This window comes from Zootoca vivipara, chromosome 7, assembly GCF_965207765.1.
Source record: "Zootoca vivipara chromosome 7, rZooViv2.hap1.1, whole genome shotgun sequence".
NCBI classification, from domain to species: domain Eukaryota; kingdom Metazoa; phylum Chordata; class Lepidosauria; order Squamata; family Lacertidae; genus Zootoca; species Zootoca vivipara.
In genome coordinates this window covers 19,505,011-19,511,010 of record NC_142590.1, presented here as the reverse complement: position 1 = coordinate 19,511,010, position 6,000 = coordinate 19,505,011, and positions in this window count along the sequence as shown.

Here is a 6,000-nt window from a genome sequence, read left to right as displayed (position 1 = left end):
TAAAATAATTATTTATGGATTTATGGATCCATGGATACATGGATGGGTGAGTATTTATTACTGACTGACTGATGTATCTTGTTATTTTATTTTTCATTGTGCTTTGTCCTGGACTTTTCCTGGAGGAAGGGTGATTTGTAAATGCAATACGCACGCACGCACGCACGCGCGCACACACACACAATCTTTGGGCAAATATTTGAAAATGCCTGGGGAAGCTGTAGATCTGGTTCCTTGGCCGGAATTCAGTGGCTTTTAAGCCTCCTGTATTTCTCAATCCAAAGCACTGGAATGTGGCCAGATGATAATACTCCTTGCATATCGCTCACCCAAAAATGCCTGTCGCTTCTATGACAACAGATGGCATTGCCGTTTCCTAAGACCAGGCAATGCAATAGATGCTCAGCTGTGTAACACCAAACGTTGCGGACTGGAGGACAAGCAATACCTCATGTACTTTGGTCTGCACTCCGCTTTTATTCCTCTATGCTTATTTCTTATATACAGGCGCATATATATATATGTGTGTGTGTGTGTGTGTGTGTTGAGATTTTTTTGGGCAAAGTTGTTGATTTCCGCCCGGGCACTGCTTAAGAGGGCTGAATACTGACTATGTCTGCAAAATCCTGGAAGCAATACCTCACATTGATTTGGATTTTCATCATCTTTTGATCCCCTGGTCTTCAAGCAGTACATTTCATAACTACGAAATGGACATATGACTGGCTGATGTATGTATAAGTATTTGGAGTCTTGGTCAAATGGCACATTTTGTCCAATGGTAGGCTGCTCCTGACAGGCCAGATTACCATTCCTTTTACGTGAGAGCAAGTCTGAAATATCTATGTTGCGTCATCTGAATCACACAAACTGAAACAACCCCTCCAAAAAAACCCTGGTCAGTGCAAAGCGGACTGCAAAGTAGAAATAATTTCACTCGGGTGATCTGTTTTTGAATAGGACCACTTGCAGGCAAATAGCCTTTGAAAGTTTCATTTCCGTTAAAATTTTGACACTGACAGGTCTCCGAAACAAAAAGGAGAGGAGAGAGGGAGATGTTCAAGGGATGAGGGAAAGTGATTGAGCTTTGTCCAAGACGCCAGTGAGGAGTTATTTAACTCAGAGGGAATTTGGAGACCCAAGCTGAACTATAGCTGTAATTGGCTTTAAAGTGTATCCTCCATGAAATTGTCTCCTTTTTGGAAATCTTATTTGTTCTGGTTAGAGTGTAGCAGAGAGCTCTTTTCTACAGGAAAAAAAGAGAGCAGAGAGCAGAGAGATGAACCGAACCTTTCCCCCCTTGTCCTTTTTACAATTCCTGCCCCCTCCGATGCTGACAGCAGAAAGAAGGCTAGGCATGAAAAGAGATTTTTTGAGCAAAAGCCATTCTGTTCCACAGGCCAGTCAGAAATCTGAAAGTATAGCTTTATTGTGAGAGGCAGCTGTGTTGAGGAGTGCTCCTAAGCCATTTAAAATAAAAAAGAATGCAGTGACTGACAGTATGAATATTTTTTAAAGAACAAAACAATCCCTTGAATGATAACCAACTATCTTTAGTTCATACACCCTCAAAACAAGTAAGGGACAGCTGTGTGTATATGTGCGTGAACCAGAATACAGAACCAGCAGCTCAGCATAAACACGTGTGTCGCTAAGACACTTCACTCTACATGCAGCAGAGTCAAGGAATGTTGGCTCCTGGGAGTAAATCCATGATGTGAGAAGAAGCAGAGTTCGATGGTAGCATACCTGCTTTCATTTCATTTCTATTTTAATTTTTATATCGCCTTTCTATATTGCAATACACAATGTGGTTGAAAACAACAACAAAATAGACAGCAAAGATCATCATCTTCATAATAAATTTATTAATTATACCCCGCCCATCTGACTCCCCAGTGTTCGTCTGGTTTCCCCAGCCACTCTGGGCGGCTCTCAACAGAATATTAAAAACGCGATAAAACATCAAACATTAAAAACTTCCCTAAACAGGGCTGCCTTCAGATGTCTTCTAAAAGTCAGATAGTTGTTTATCTCCTTGACATTGATGGGAGAGCACTCCACAGGGCAGGCGCCACTACCGAGAAGGCCCTCTGCCTGGTTCCCTGTAGCTTCACTTCTCGTAGTGAGGGAACCGCCAGAAGGCTCTCGGTGCTGGACCTCAGTGTCTGGGCTGAACGATGGGGTGGAGACGCTCCTTCAGGTATACTGGGCCGAAGATGTTTAGGGCTTTAAATAATAATGCTAATTTTATCTAATAACCATCTGATCATAGCTGCCAAGTTATCCCTTTTTTTAAAGGGAAATTCCATTATGCTGAATAAGCTTCCTCGCAAGAAAAGGGAAAACTTGGCAGCTATGCATCTGATCCAATAAAAAGAATCAGAATAAAAACGTAAAACAGCTCATATCAAATAAAGCAATATTCAATATTCCATTAGACGATAATAGTATAATTTAATAGCTTTGCATCTGGAAGGTCCCATGCAGCGGGGTGGGGTGGAAAGAGACCCTGGATAATTGCTGCCAGTCAGAGTGGACCGCACTGGCTCATTATAAAGCACCTTCTGATATGTCAACCCTCTGTACTTTGAAAGGTGCCTTTCAGGGAGAAGGCTGCAGCTGCTTCCTCTTTGCCCCATGCCACAGAGCCAGCTGGTCTGTAAATAGTTCAAAGCTGGAGTTAACTTTTTATTAGCAAAAACACAGTCTTCACAGATTTGGCTGGGTTTCAGGCCTAATGAGCACAGCAGCTCATGCCCTGTAGCATGGACATAGCCAGGATTTTTCGGGGGGGGGCAGGCTTTTGTTAGGCGGGGCAGAACCTCAGATTTGTAGTGATTTGTATTGATTTAGGGGGGCAGCTGCCCCTGCCCTCCCTTGGCTACGCCCACACCCATGAAATCAGTTGCTGAAACTAAAAGTCCCCTCCTCCCCACAGCCATCAAAGTCACCTCCTCTTGAGGGTTTATTGCAAGCAATTGGAGACGCCGCCTGCATGCAGCCTATATTTGCTCCACCCTTTTCATGCCTCTTCTGGTTCTGGGAGACAAAGGGGGAGGGAAACCTGAATCATCTCTGCCTCTTAGCCTCCCTCATCGCACTCTCCTGCTTCATCTTCTGCCTTTGATTCTGGACTTTTCTCTGCCACAGACTTACCCTACTCACTAAACTAGGGGTCAGCAAACTTTTTCAGCAGGGGGCTGGTCCACTGTCCCTCAGACCTTGTGCGGGGCTGGACTATATTTTGGAAAAAAAATATGAACGAATTCCTATGCCCCACAAATAACCCAGAGATGCATTTTAAATAAAAGAACACATTTACTCATGTAAAAACATGCTGATTCCTGGACCGTCCGTGGGCCGGGCCGGATTTAGAAGGCGATTGGGCTGCATCCGGCCCCCGGGACTTAGTTTGGGGACCCCTGAACTAAACTCTGCTTCCTCTTCAGCTTCCAACACCTCCTCCTCCCAGACATCTCCTTCTGACCACCCATTGTCAGGGACTGGGCAGAGGAGGAGGAATGGTGGAGACCGCCTCTTCATCCTGACCCTTCTAGGGAGGAGGAAGAGGAAGACAGTATAGATTGACAACAGTGCTTTGCGGGAGGTCACAGCTCTGCGGCAGATGAGGGGGAAAGTTGGGAAATAATGGGAGAAGCAGTGTCTGACACGGTGTCACTAGAAAGCATTCCAGATCCATCATCTCCCTGAACCCGGCGAGCCTTAAAAGTAGGAGAGCAAAGAGCTCAAAGACAGAGGGCACTTAGCAGCACCTGTAGAGGAGGTGATGATGATGATGATGGATGAGGAAGTGGGAGGGATGATGTGTGTGTGTGGAAATTCACTCGGGACAGCACCATTATCCAAGAGGCTGGGTTCTATAGCCTCTCTCTGTAAAGTTTGGAATAAAAAAGGGCTGTAAGAAACTTTTCCTTGTCTTTATAATTTCCTGGGCAACCAGCCGGGAGCCACTGACCACTCATTGTTGTCCCACCACTGCTCCCCCTGCTCTGAACTATCTTCCCTTGGTGGTCCCCCAGCTGATTCCTCCCACTGGTATAGACTGTAATGAGGTAGATGGACCAATGGCCTGATTTGGCAGCTTCCCGTGTTCCTTTGTGAGCAGGACAGGAAGCTAGCTGCTGCAAACTTTCAGCCCACCAACTTGTGGAAGGTGAGAGGGCCTACAATGGAGGGAGAGGCGCTTGCATTCTTGTCCCTGCTCTCCCTCACCCAATTCCAACTGCAAGGGGATTGAGGTGCCTGAGCAAGGCTACAGGGCGAAGAGTCCTGCATTCTGACTCCCCCCCCCCAACTAACCATCTCTGTCTCTTCTGTGCTCTTGAGAGCTGCACTTTGGACGAGTTCCTCTTCCGCCCACTCCTCTGGAGCAGCTTTGACTTCCACTGATTCAGAGCAGGATGAAGAAATTATATAGCAATTATCCAATTTTAATTCTTACAGCAAATGATAGAGTAGGAAACAGGGGAAGTAATGAGCACGCAGGAGCGCCAGCATTTATACTGTGTGTTCAAAATGCCCTCAAAGAAAAACTTGTTTGTGATAGCTGTCCTCCGGCTCAGTTGGAATTGAAGGGTAAGTGGCGTTAGGGACAAGGGAAAGAGGAGAAAAAAGATTTGAAGTGACTTTCTCCCGCCGACACGTCGGTTTCATGGTGGCAAATCAGCAGACACTGCCAAGCAGCATTGTCTGAGCTTATGAAACACACCCGTGACTAAACAAGGTTCATTTGCCTGTTGAAAATGCAAATGCTGTCCTCCAAAATATCGTTCATACAAACGTGGCAGTTTTGATTGAAAATAACGCATGGAGTGTGCCATTCTTGAAAGTGTTGTGGGGGCTGGGATTAAATTTGGGAGGGGGCTATGTACTAGGGATGAGTGAATCTCTCAATTTCACTTTCTCATTTTCCCCATCTTAAGTCCAGTTCTCCATATTTCCAGTTTGCATTTTTATTTATTAAAAAAACTCACCAAAAATTTGTCAGTGCTTTAGTGCAAATATATCCCAGTGTACGCATTTGTGCATGCGATTTTGCTTAAAGTACATTTTAGTATATGCACTTTTGCACATATTACTTGCCTGCAGGGCCGCATCACAAATTTCGGAGAAGGGTGGCTGTGCTTCAGTTCACATATGGTTTTAGGAAGTTCAAATTATTTTACCTCACCTTTAAATTAAAGGAAATTCAGTTTATTCCCCATCTTTACTCCTTCCTCTTTCCATAACCCTGACTGTGTCCTATGGCTCCTGGTTGTCTGGCGGAAACGGCTGTTGTTTCCACTCTCCCTCATCTTGTTTCTGCAGTGTCTTGCTGGTAGTGACTTCATACTTGCTAGTCGATTGGATGCCTTTTTAAAAAAAATCTGATGAGACTCTGGGACATTTAAGAGAGGCCTGACACAGAAACCTAGCTGGTGCAAAGAAAAGCCATCTGGGGGAGAGGAAGTAGCTTCACTTCCTAATTTCTGTGTGCTGGGCTGGTGGAAACAGTGGACAAAGCTTAGAATCATAGAATCGTAGAGTTGGAAGAGACCACAAGGGCCATCCAGTCCAACCCCCTGCCGAGCAGGAAACACCATCAAAGCATTCTTGACATATGCCTGTCAAGCCTCTGCTTAAAGACCTCCAAAGAAGGAGACTCCACCACACTCCTTGGTAGCAAATTCCACTGCCGAACAGCTCTTACTGTCAGGAAAGCTTGTCTTTCTCCCCAATCGCCATCCATTTTTAATTTCTCTCATTCATATGACTCACATTCCAGAACAGTATTTCCCTCCAGGAAGTTATTGGAACAGTTTCTATGCACTTAATAGTGAATATAAAAATGGCCACGGCAGGTAGGGGCAAACCAAGACATTTTGTTGATGGAGGTGAAAGACAAGATGGCGACCTCTTCTCATTCCATATTCAAAAGCGGACCTGACAGGGAGTTGAATCTTAGTTTAGCACTGGTGATGGGATAGCAGCATCTTC